The 13,703-nt window shown below is 35.0% G+C and overlaps 1 protein-coding gene across 6 annotated transcripts in view; it reads left to right on the forward strand.

The window, feature by feature from the left end:
- LOC145246685 (cilia- and flagella-associated protein 410-like) overlaps positions 1 to 13,703 on the forward strand; it is a 115,577-nt gene that overhangs the window by 17,824 nt on the left and 84,050 nt on the right. The window lies entirely within an intron of this gene.

The following is a 13,703-nucleotide window of genomic DNA, read 5'->3' on the forward strand; positions in this document are numbered from 1 at the left end:
CGTATATATTATTATGAAGTTGTGATTTCAAAAGTAAAAAAAAAAAAGTATTTGGATGCCATCAGCTAGAATCGAAACCGAAACTGTAGCATTCAAAGCTGGTGACGTTACCACTGTACCAACATGACATGCATATGAACCGATTAAAAGTTTTAAACTAATGAGAATGTACAAAATGTTTAACGATTTTTTTTTTTTTTTTTTTTTTTCTCAATTTTGACCCATTTTTGACCTCTTACAAACAATTTTAACCGGCTAAAGACCCATAAAAGAATGGCTAGTAAAAAAATTCAATCATTTGAGGCCCCTAGCGCCGGTCTGCAACTTTTAGTTTCGGAGAAAATAGTTTGAAAATATGGAGATAGACAGACATTTAGCTGTTTGCAGCTTAGATTAATATTTTTCTATGATAAATATTTTTCTATATAATCAATAATGAAAATAATAAATATTTTTCTATATAATCAATAATGAAAGCCTTTTTTTTTTTTTTTTAAGGTGGGGAGACTACCTCTGTAATACTATGGATGTCCCCACCCAGTCATACCCCTGAGAATGGAAGCAAATGCTTCATTAGCAGAGTAAAAGTATAAGATGTGAAATGAGTAAATAGACAATGGAGGGCTGCCAAGGTATTTTTGAACTCTCAAAATAGGAAGATACCTCACAGTCGGTAGTTGGTTTCTGAGTAGCTGGCTGGGAGGGGCCGATATTGCAAGAGCAGAAGTAGTTTGTTTCTATTAATCAGGTTGGGCAGTGACTAAGACAAAAGACCGGACATAGGATTTCTGATTTTGAGTCAATAAATTTAGGAGTCAGTTAGTTTAAGATAGTTCCAACGGTTGGCAGCTCAGAGATCTTTCGAGAGAGATCGGAGTCAGTCAGGTGAGAGTAAAAGACAAGACATTGACCGAGACAAAAGTATGGAAGTAGTTGGTTTTCTATTGGTGGTGACCAAGACCGGACATAGCATTTCTGATTTTGAGTCAGAGGTAGTTTGGAAACATAGTTTGAGTATTTTTAGTAGGGTAGTTTTTGAGTTTGCATGAGCTGACGATGGTTAGTGTCTTGGAGGTTCTCAAAGAGAGATGAGAAACAAGATTGAGCAGTTTTAGCAGATGAGGATATGAATTGATCAACCAACTAATAAACATGCCTAGACAGATAGCTATCAACAGACATCATTCAGGTGTCCTTTATCAAACACACTCGGAGCAAAACTGATTTATACATAATGTACAGAGTTGTTTTTTCTTGTGATTTTTATTTTTATAATTGTGAGCCAGTGTTTGCACCCTCAGCAATCCCCAAGACAGCATGACCAAAGTGAGAAGAGAAGCTGGAGAAATCCCAGGCAAACAGCATTGGGGTCTGTGCTTATCAAAAGAAGCAGCATGGTCTTACACTACTGTTTATTAAGCACGAGTTTGTTCTGAATTCAAGAGAACTCTTTCAACTGACCCCCAAACCCGCTTGTCACATTGTTTGAAATAGAATCTGAGAGCCTATATTTGCAGGTGACTGCTTACTGTTTACAAATCATAGGCATTTCTTTGTTGCAGGAATCTCCAGCCATAAAACAACAAATCCTGATAATTAAATTTTTTTTTTTTTTTTTTTTAATATAACAAAGTTTATTAGAGTGAATAAAAACTAATTTATGAAAATATATCAAGTATGGTAAGAGTGTTCACTGATGGGTCAGGGTTCAATCTTTGTTCAAATCATATAAAAAAAATTGTACTTAATGACCCTTTCTTAAACACTCAGCATTATAAGAGGACGGCTAAGGACAATTGGAGTAATCCTGGGAAATGAATGGTGTTATCTTCCTCCTACACCTCAGTGTACAGCTTTTAGGTTGCTCTCGACTATAGTCTACCATTTAGCTTAGCTTAAATGTTGCACCAAGGTAGATTAAGTAGTGATGAAAAATGCAAGAAAAGTTTGTCGTATTAGTTTATAATCCTAACCTTTTCCATAAAATTTATCCCACACTTTTATGTCCCTCTTAGAAAGATTAAAATAAAGATACGTGTGCTACTAAACCTTATGTCTAGAATCCTATTATTACAATTTTGATAAAATTCCATTACCTGATTTAATGTAATTGTGGGTATTTTTTTTTTGTTTTTGTTAAAAATACATCTAGCACTTCTACTAGACCCTTTGTAATTTATACTAATTTCACCATGACATGTAAGTATATAATGTTTTCACCTAAAATGTGTTGATTTAAAAGATCACCAATGTAAACAAGCGAAAAATTTTCTTAGTGTATCTTTTGTAGTTTGCAAGATTAGCCTAGACATGTACAAAATCTGACTTTTATTTTATATAATGAGTGCAAGAAGCGAGTCAAAATTTAATTTTAATGGGAAAATATTTTTCCTGATCTTTTTATATATGGTTCACAGGAAATGTCTCATTGGACAAAACACAGCATTCTTTTGTCAAAATTTCCCACGTATTTCTACTTGCAAAAACCAGTACCTCTACTTTTTTTTTTTTTTTTTTCATCTATTCATAGTACTTTCACAGTTTTGTTAAGTTTTTTTTTTTTTTATAACTGTCTATAAAATATTGTATTATTTGGATTATCGGACTACTGTTCTCCTCTTCATTGTTATTTGCACAAACTTTTCGGTCGATGTAACCTTCAAAACTGTCTTCAGATGTATCTTGTTGAACTCGGAATCTGCGTAGAATTTCAAAGTCACTGAGTGGCATTTTTTTTTTTTTTTTTTTTACACAGTGATCACCACTTATCAAGGCCCGGAAGCCACTCAAGGATAAGGGTTATTGCAAGTACATTACGTTAGTGTGGAGATTTGATGAAGTGTTTACTTAAGGGGGCGGTTCATTAGGAATTTGTTAACGTTGGACTTGAAGACATCCAAGTTGTAGTCAGGTGGGAAGCAGGCAGACGGAACAGAGTTCCACAGGCGTGCAGTTCTAAGAAAGAAGCTTTGTTCATGGAATCCACGTTTTGATTTAGGCACAGATAAAGAGTGGGGGAAATTTTTCACAGTGGATTCAGCTAGACGGGTGTTTTTCATGAAAGATTGGCGAGGGGGGACCAGAGATTGGAGTTCAGACGAGCACCTGCCATGGAAATAACGATAAAACAAGGATAGGCTCGCAAGGTCTCTTCTGTGGGAGAGAGGTTGTAGGGTAGAGAAAAGGGCATCCCCCACTAAGCTACGAAGTCTATTTTGTACTCTGTCAAGGCAGGATAGGCTGTTTTTAGCAACTCCTGCCCAGATATGGCAACAGTATTCAATCCTTGGACGTACTTGGCTTTTTTTTTTTTTTTTTTTTTTTTTTACAAAGGCATCACCACATTATCAAGGCCCAGAGGCCACTCAACGATAAGGGTTAAAGAGTGTACAGTAGAAGTTGGTCAATATAGTAATCATTAGTAATGAAAATTTGGTAAATTTAATAACTTATATGGAACGGCTCATCAAGAACTTATTTACTTTAGACTTGAACAAAACCATATTGTAGTCAGCCGGAAAGCAGGAAAACGGAAGACAATTCCACAGGCGTGCAGTTCTAAGAAAGAAGCTTTGTTCATGGAATCTACGTTTAGGTTTAGGCACAGATAAAGAGTGGGGGAAATTATTGATAGTGTTTACAGCTAGACGAGTGTTTCTTGTGAAAGTTTGGCGAGGGGGGACCATAGATTGAAGCTCAGTTGAACACTTTCCATGAAAATAACGATACATCAGAGACAAACTCGCAACATCTCTTCTGTGAGATAGAGGTTGCAAGGAGGAGAAAACGACATCTCCTACGAGGCTACGAAGTCTATTTTGAACTCTATCAAGGCAGGCCAAGTCCTTTCTAGCAGCTCCTGCCCAGATGTGGCAACAGTATTCCATCCTTGGACGTACCTGGCTCTTATATAGATAGAGAATAGCATCAGCAGTGAGATATCTACTGGATCGATAGAAAGATCCCACCATTTTTCCAGCGACCTTGGCAACAGATTTGATATACGTGTTCCATTTAAGATCAGGAGTAATGGTCAAGCCCAGAAGCTTGTCAAAACTTGAGGCCTCCTGAAGACGAGAGCCATTCATTTCAATTGATGACAAATGTGGATTAGAATGTTGATGATGTAAAGAGAGAAGCTTGGTTTTAGATGCATTAAAAGTAACCAGCCACTCCTTTCCCCATTGTACTACGTGCTCAAGATCAGAGGAGAGAGAATTGGAGAGAACTTGCTCGTTTACTGTCTTAGATGTGGTACCATAAATGGTAGTGTCGTCAGCATAAATGTCTACAAATGATGTAAGGATATGATTTGGAAGATCATTAATGTAGATCAGGAAAAGAGTTGGGCCCAGGATGGATCCCTGAGGGACACCGGCATTAATACTGTGAGCTTCTGATTTTTGCCCCTCAACTACTACTCTTATGAACCTATCAGAAAGAAATGATTTAATAATTGAGAAGACTTTTCCAGCTATACCATAGCTAGCGATCTTATGAAGTAAACCTTTATGCCATACCCTATCAAAGGCTTTAGATATGTCAAGAGCAATTGCCCTAGAAAGATTGCCACCGTCGAGAGATTTGCTAATCCTATGCGATATAACTGTAAGGACATCTGCTGTAGATCTAGCAGAACGGAAACCATATTGAGTGTCACTAAGAAGGTTATTTTTGTTGAGATGTTTGATTACTTCTGTATTTAATACAGATTCTAGCAACTTACTCATGACGCACAGGAGACTTATTGGCCTGTACTGAGAGGGGGATGAGCGATCACCTGAATTCTTAAATACAGGGCATACTGATGAGATTTTCCAGGGAGATGGGAAACTATTCTCCTTAAGACAACGTTTAAACAGTTTTGTAAGTATGGGCGCTAGTTCAGGTTGAAGTTTTTTGAGTACTATAATTGGAATACCATCAGGGCCAGTTGCTTTACTGGAATCAAGGTTTTTGATTAGCTTGGCAACATCACGTACAGATATACGTATATCACGTAGCGTGTTTTCTGATACAAGAGGAAATATTGGGGGTTGGCGGCCTTGGTCGCAAAGGGTAGAATTAGCTGCAAAGTTCTTGACAAAGAGTTTGGCTTTGTCTGATGCTGACGAGATTACCTCAGGTCCATTGATAATAGTTGGGATGGAGCACACGCTTCTGTTCAGGATTCTGTTTGCTATTTGCCAAAACTGGTGGGAACCAAGCCGCTGCTCAGCTACTTTGGACTTAACAGATTGAGCATATAACTCTCTTGCGTTCCTTATTACTTTCTTACAATGGTTGCTGGCAGTCCTGAAAACGGCTTTAGTTTCCATACATCTATTACGTTTGAAGCAGTGGAAAAAGTGATTTCTGTGCGCAATGGGAGCAGCACATTCTGGAGAGAACCATGGCTGGCTGTTAGGTTTTTGCTGAAACTTTTTAGAGGGTATGAAATGGTCAATACCTACAATTAACCATTCAGTTAGGTCTAATACTATAGAGGACACATCCTTTTTAAACATGGAATGCAGAGGTAGATCAGATATAAATGTACGGAAGCTATCCCAGTCAGCCTTAGTGTATCGATATACTGTACGATGAAGAGGTACGTCTGGGGACTTATTACATTTCATTTTTATCTTAATTGATACAACAGAGTGGTCGGAAGATCCAAGAGGCGACAGAACAGAAACTGAACATAGTTCAGGGCAAGTTGTGAGAAAAAGGTCTAGTAGGCTCGCATACTGGCCGTCATTATCGGGCACACGGGTAGGTTCCTGAACAATCTGAGTGAGGTCATAGGCAATGGAGAAATCATGACAGAACCTCCCCTCATCATCGGTCTTGTTTGAGTGGGTCAACCATTCGACGTTGTGAACATTGAAGTCTCCACATACGTGAATGTTAGCTGAAGGATAAGTAGAAAGGACTTGGTCAATTTTCTCAGATAATATGCTTTGAAAGATAGTAACTCCGCTGTTGTGGGGGCGATAGAGAGTAAATATAAATGCAGTAGTGTGAGCTAAAGCAACCCGGAAGCACATATAGGGTAAGTTAGGATCTTCCCTGGAGATGTCCCTCCCACATGGAAAGCTATCTTTTATATAGGCACATATTCCATGCCCATGGCGATCTTGGGGGTCAGATTTAGAAGTTAAGTTAGAGTATCCTGTAATTGCAAACTCATCAAGGGAAATAGCCTGTCCAATGCCAGTTTCACTTAAAAATAAAAGGTCTGATTTAGTCTCCTGTAATTGGGTTTCAACCTCTGGAAGGTTAGAACGTAGACCCCTGATGTTGGAGAAGGAGACATGGTAGTAGGGGTCTACGTTGGAAGTTGGAGAACCGGGTTTAATCGTGTATTTTTTCTTGAAACTTGTCATGATGAAATTTTGGAATTTGTGGACTAGGTCGACAGATTTACTTAGAGCAGGACAGAGAGGGGAAACTAAGAGAATTGCATCAGTAGTGCATGCTCTTGTTTTGTCAGCCATGACTAAGTAGAAGCCTTAAGTAATTGCAACTGTATTCTTTGTATTGCCCGCACTGAATATTGAACCTTAAACCTCCAAAAGACTCTCACTTACAACTTATACCTATTATACCTAGTACTTTATTTGTTATGCTTTGTGAAGAATTCTAGTATGAATTCTGGGAGCTTTAAACCTATTTATATATATATATATATATATATATATATATATATATATATATATGATATAGAACCTTACTATAAATTATCAATCCTCATCTCAAAGTTTAGAAACATGGCAATATTGTAATATTGCTTCTGCAGATTTCAGATCTAAAATACATTCTTTTGTTGCAGTAAAAATCAATCTTCAATGATGCACTTTCATTGCCGATTTCATTTTTTTTTTTTTTTTTATTTAAGGTCCGGAGGCCACTCAAGGATAAGGGTTAATGTGTCTTAACTAGATTGTGAGACAACACCGTGAAACTTGAAGAGGATAGCTCTCAACAAGAATTTATTTACATTAGACTTGAAAACAACTATGTAATAGTCAGTTGGGAAGCAATTCCATGGTATTGTGTTCCATAAATGGATAGTTCTAGGAAAGAAACTCTTCTCATGGAAATCTTCATTTAATTTTAGACACAGATGGAGAGCGAGGGAAATTGCTTACAGTTATAGTAGGTAGGCGAGTTTTACAGGAGAAGGGGGGGCATAGATTGTAGCTCAGTCGAGCACCTTCCATAAAAGTAATGATAGCTAAGAGATAAACCCTCATTATATCAGTTTCAGCAAGTCTTCTGACTTGAAACCAGATAGTTTCATTGATTTCTGTTATGCAATTTGACATTATGATAAAATTTCAATTTGCTAAAAAAAAAAAAAAATCAGAATCTTTTAAATATAAAAACTCAAATCAGCTTTGCCCAATCAAAATGCTCCATTCAACCACATCTCTTATTTTATATACATAAGAAAACTGACTTTATTAATACTCTTTTTTTTTTTTTTTTTTTTGATAATCATTTGACTATTGAATTGCTTGCTTATCTACCTAGCTACTGTTTAAGTCTACCTAAGCCTCTTTTGCTTGAGAAAACAGTGATTTATCAGGATTTATGAATGATTTGAGCGATTTTCTATTTCTCTCTCTCTCTGACTTTGCTCTTTCAGCCAATCTTTGATGGTAATATTTCTCAGTGCTTTTGATTTCACTGTTTCTACTGCTTCATAACTATACAAATTATACACTTTTTGGTATAAGCGCATATTTACCCAGGCAAATGATTTCCTGCTTTGAAAGTGGCCCACACTACACTGTAACCTTTCAGCAATACCATCTGTGTTTATTATGAAGTTTAATTATTTTTGGACAAATATACATTTTCTTTTCCATTGTGTTTGTTTATTGAATTTATTATATGAAAAAGATTTTTCAACAATGTTAAGTAAACATCCTTTCATTTTCTTTTCTATTTATTTCTTTCTGATTTATAAAATAACAGTTTCTATAAATAAAGTGTTTTAATGAAAATAATTCGTTTTCATATGTGTTGACCTATATTTTTGTTGGGGTCATTAGTATAGACTACACCATTTAGTGCTGGCCGCTTTCAAAAACATGAAGTCATTTGTCTTTGTAAATATGCGCTTGTACCCAATTTTTCTTTGGAATATTTTCATAAAAGCATTACAAATTGTATAGTTAGTTTTGAGTAGTTGTTAAAAATAAAAAGTATTTATGACTTTTCGTTTTTTTTTTTTTGTTTTTTTTGTTTTTACTGCTAGATGAAATCAAGATAGATGTTATTAATTTTCTAATGTCTCCAGGAATTCTTTCTTTAGTGATACTAATTTGGTTTTATAGGTTGCAGCAAAAATGTGGTTTTTTTGACTTGAAGTTGAACGTCAAAAACCGTTATTATTTTTGCACCAACCTAATATTTTTCCACAATTTTTTTTTTTTTTTTTTTTTTTTTTTTCAATTTTCGATTATTAGAAATTCTATTCTCATCTTAATTGTTATTTTCATAACGCATTGACCGGTGCAATCTCTGATCTTCTCCAAATGCATCTTATTGAATTACAGAATCTGTACCAAATTTCAAACCGAACTGTTCATTTAATCCAGAATAGATTATTCTTGTTCCATCAGCTATTACCAAGTAGAAGTGTTAATTTATCTTATCCTTACTTATCACTTGTAGTAAGGATTGGACCTCCAGAAGACTGGAAGAACTGGTTGTTAATCAATGTTTTAATAAAGATGTGAGCCTTTTTGTAATTCCATAAAAGCAGAATTTCTGTTTAAATCTCTTTTCTTGTTTTTTTTTTGTTTTTTTTTAAATAAGTCTGATTTGTTTTGATTCTATTTTATTTTTTGTTCTTTTTAACTCTTTATTTTTCCTCTTTTCCCAGTTTTTTCTTTCTCTTTTCCTAGTTTTTTTTTCTTTCTTCCTTGTATTTCCTTTCTCTCTTTTTTTTTTTTTTTCAAACTTCAAATTGCTTACCATGAGGAGAGCAGGGGGAGGTGAAGACTTTCAATTCATCAAAACATGGCTTCCTGTCCCTCCCCATCCCCGATACTATAAGCAATTAGATCCTTTCTCTCGCTAATAAACATTTTTTTTTTTTTTAGATAATACTTTTATCAAAATGTGTAAAGTTACAATTCGATTTTGGTAATGCAAAAGGCAAATAAATAAAAAAAAGCTTATTTGTTTTGCTTTACAAGTTCTGCAATATAAATAAGATATTTTGAGAGGTTGGAGGGGGGTAAATTTTTAATTTAACAAAACTATTTGGAGAAAGTAATTTATAATTATTTTCATTCTAATTAAAATAAAATCATTTTTTACAGTTAGCATGCAAAGGGTAATCATTTCGGAAACGTGATGTAGTTGTCTTAGAACATTAGTGATAGTGTGGGGCATGGGGCAGAGTGAGTACCGTCTAGCCCAGAGTAATTTCTGGCTTTTATGCTGTCACACCCACTTCATATAACACATAAGTGTAATGAACACTTGTTCTAATATTAGATCTATAATTAAACAATAGAATTCGAGAAAGCTTGGATTGCCCAGAGCTAGGACAACAGCATATTATTTTCATTGTTTTGATTCTCTAGTGTGTATCTGTTGATATCTTATATGCTTTTATATCGAATGATGTGGTAGGTGTATCAGAATTTTTGTAGGAATTTTTGACACCCCTAACACGAAACTGCGAATAAAATATAAAAAAACTCGTAATTTCTCTTTTTAAAAGTGGGTTGTTTATTTTCTTTATGGATTATACTTCCAAAATAAACTATTAAAGTTGTTTTAAAAGTAATAGAAATATTATTTTTTTAAATAGTAATGAATTTTACGAACTCAATATTTTTCAATTTTTAAACTTTAAAAATCTATCAAAATTTTTCTATCGATTCTATTTTTACGATATTTTCAGGGTCAATGTGAAATTTTATGCTCTTTCCAATAAACCGAATATAATATTTTAGACAAATGTTTTTTTTTAAATTCACGCCACCCCATTTTCAAATGTGGTATATATCACAAATTGAAGAAAAAAGGTCAATAAATAATATATTCAAATTTAAAAAAAAAAAAAAAAGTAGTGTTTTTTAGAAATTTACCTGTAAAGTTCGAAGTTTAAAACCTTTTTTTTTTTAAACTATGTTGTTTGTTTGTTTTTTAATGAAACCTTGGTCCTTGCTCCTTTAATTAAAAAAAAAAAAAATTAAGGCTTGAATTACATTTTTTGAGGAGTTATAAGCTTGGAAAGATGGGGTGGAATTATTCACTATTTTTCACGAAATTTCTGACACACCTAGTGATGTGGTTCTCGGTTGATTAACAGTGTCGGATATATACTTGAGTCAAAACAATGAGAATAATATTCTGTTGTCATAGCCCTGTTTATAACATAAAGCAGGAGTAAGTAAAAACAAAGAAGTTTCTAATATATCTGACTAAAAAATGTCTATAAGCTATAAAACTTTTTTTTTTTTAATGAGAAACCATTTTAGATTTAAAATCTGTTTAGTACTAGCAGATGTACCCAGTGTTGCCCAGGTGCTGGATTATACAGTTACATCTGTGTAACAAAGTAAGGGTGTGGGTAGGTTGATGCCCCCCCCCCCGTTAGGAAGAAAGGCAAAACCACTTGGTATCAAGTTGTTTATTTAAGAAACCTGAGAACTCTGTGTGTAAAGGTTAACAAAAACAATTTACTAACTGTTTATTTGAGTTCGATCAGATCTTTGAAGCGAGCCATTGTGTTATTTTTGTAAATGATAATTTAGATTATGGACTGAGAATTGAATTTCTAAACAAAAAAGAAATAATATCCGCGTGATGTTCAGAGGGCGATATAATTGTTTATCAACAAGTCAGATGGACAAAAGAGAAAATGCGCAGGCATTTCTTGGAGAAGAGATGCGCAGAGAGGAACACAGTTAAAGCAGAGTTGGCTCTTGACTTGACACATTTCTTCAGATACCCAGAGACCGGCACTCCACAAGGTTACAAGCTGATGCCTTCGACCATATTCTTAGCATAATAACACATCGCTTCCTTCAGGACTCTGAAAGAATTATAAGAACTGTACTGCTTTTTTTTTGTTAATATATATTTGGTGCAGAATCGTTTTATCCTGTTTTTGTTTTTCTTTTACTACACAAAAAAATCCATGGCTCTCTTTTGACGACGTTCGTCGTTTAGAGGGTACACAACGAATTGGTCCAGGATATATATCTAGACGATCAACCGATAATTCGGTTACTTCCCCATACCAGTAACTTTAGATGGCCAAGAATTATCACCGGCAGTGGAAGGGTTCCGAGGTCGACGATCGTCCTCAACCGACTGGTGAAAGAGAGGGGTTGACATCTGTATACATAATTAGTTGACTCATTGGGACTTTTATGTAGTTCACTTCTTGTAAGTAAAAAAAAAAAAAATACTTGAGCTGAAATCGAAACCAAAATGTAAAAACAGTGAATCAAGTACGATAACACTTAGGCCAACTTGATATGATCTTTAAAATATGTTTTCAAATCTACTTATTCTTAACATAAGGAACCTGTCATATGAACGATCCATGCATGCGCAGTTGTGAAACAGTTGACAAACAGATAAAAATCCGATGACTTCGCAAGTAAACCCCCTCCCCCGATGAAAACCAATTAAAGTTACTATGTCTTAGAACTTTTTATATACCGTCTAAATAATATCTAGGAGTTGCAAACATGCGTTGTATCTAGATTTATTTACATCAACTTTTATAAGATTTGTGCTATTTCGCTGTGTTGCCTGTTTGTTCGGCTTTTTAGTGTAAATAAAGTGAAACCAAATTGAAACGGTGTGTGTTCTCGGCTTTCACGCCAGAACGTCCAGAAAGCAATCAGCTTTTGATCAATGCGATGAAAATCGTCATATCAAACAATTGCTTTCATTTCGACACCCCCATTTTTTATGGGGAGCTGGTTTTCAACCCAACATCTTGGGGAAACAAAACCAAAACAAACTTGACTGTGGGATTGATGTTTGACCTAATTCACTTTTTAGTTAAGTCATCACTTTTTTTTTTCACTTTCGCCTAAAGGATTCAAGTTTGAGCCTACCTCCCCCACTCAATCTTTTTTTTTGTTTTTCAAACATCCGGGCACCGCTAGACCGTTCGTATTGCATCACGTTCGTCTTTTTAATTGTTTTTTTTTTCATGATTTTTTTTTTAAGAAGTTTTAACATTGTTTGCTGTATTTAAACAGGGTTATTACTTCGCTTTGTTTTCATTTTACCCCCCCCCCCCCCCACGCACACACACACATGCCTCTAAACATCCAGGTACCCCGGCTAGTCTATTATATAAATCTCATTTATCTATTTAAATGTATCTATATATGTATGCCTAAAAGTTTTCTCAGCGGCATCAGACCGGGTCGAAACTGGTACCGTCTGAAAGGGCAATGTCTCGGTCAAATAATATGTAAAAAAAAAAAAAAAAAAAAAAAAAAATATTCAATTATTTCGCATAGAAATAAAGGTTTGCAATTATTGAGGGTAGCAAAAAAATCGTTCCTTCATGACAATTTAGCCAAACATGCATGTGTGAAAAACGTTCTTTCTTGAATCAGTTTAAATAGAAAAAAAAAAACGACGTTACTTTGTTGACGTGATCGTAGAGTAGTGGTTATAGTGAAAGCGTCATTGTCTTAAGGTTGTACGTTTGCGCCGACATTTCGGACATTTTTTTTTTTAAGTTTTAATATTTAAATAGGATTATTTGTGCCATTTTTTTTTTTCCGTTCGTTTATCCTTTATTGCCTTTTTTATTTTGTTTTTCTGAATTTTAAAAAAAGTTTTAAAATTTAAACAGGGTTATTTCGTTCATTCTTTATTTTCCATTTTATTATTGTCTTGATTTACCCCCCCCCCACACACACACCTAGTTAGTAATACAAGGAACATACATCAATTCTTTTTGATTTTAACACAAAAAAAAGATTATAGGAAAAAGTATTTTTTGTTTTTTTTTTAATTGGTAAATAGTTTCTATTTAATTAAAAAGTGCTGCTCATCATAATATTTGGTTTAATATTCATTTTTCACGCTGACATGTGTTGGACAGCTTTTAAAAATTTCACTTCCATACATCATCACACTGTATATCCATGCCTGATAGACTCTTTTCTTGATAGAGAGTGGTAATGCTTTTATTTTATTTTTTTAACTCCAATTCTCGTCTAGGAGAAGCCCCGTGTTTTGACAAGCTTCTGGGTTTGTCCTTTACTCCTGATCTGAAATGGAACACATACATCAAGTCTGTTGCCAAGGTCGCTGGAAAGATGGTGGGATCCTTCTACCGCTCCAGAAGATATCTCACTACTGATGCAATTCTCTATCTATATAAAAGCCAAGTACGTCCAAGGATGGAATACTGCTGCCATATCTGGGCAGGAGCTGCTAAAAACAGCCTATCCTGCCTTGACAGAGTACAAAATAGACTTCGTGGCTTAGTGGGGGATGCCCTTTTCTCTACCCTGCAACCTCTCTCCCACAGAAGAGACGTTGCAAGCCTATCCTTGTTTTATCGTTATTTCCATGGCAGGTGCTCGTCTGAACTCCAATCTCTGGTCCCCCCTTGCCAATCTTTCACGAAAAACACCCGTCTAGCTGAATCCACTGTGAAAAATTTCCCCCACTCTTTATCTGTGCCTAAATCAAAACATGGATTCCAT

Source organism: Euprymna scolopes, chromosome 24 (genome assembly GCF_053919585.1).
Source record: "Euprymna scolopes isolate OS-2025 chromosome 24, ASM5391958v1, whole genome shotgun sequence".
NCBI classification, from domain to species: Eukaryota; Metazoa; Mollusca; class Cephalopoda; order Sepiida; family Sepiolidae; genus Euprymna; species Euprymna scolopes.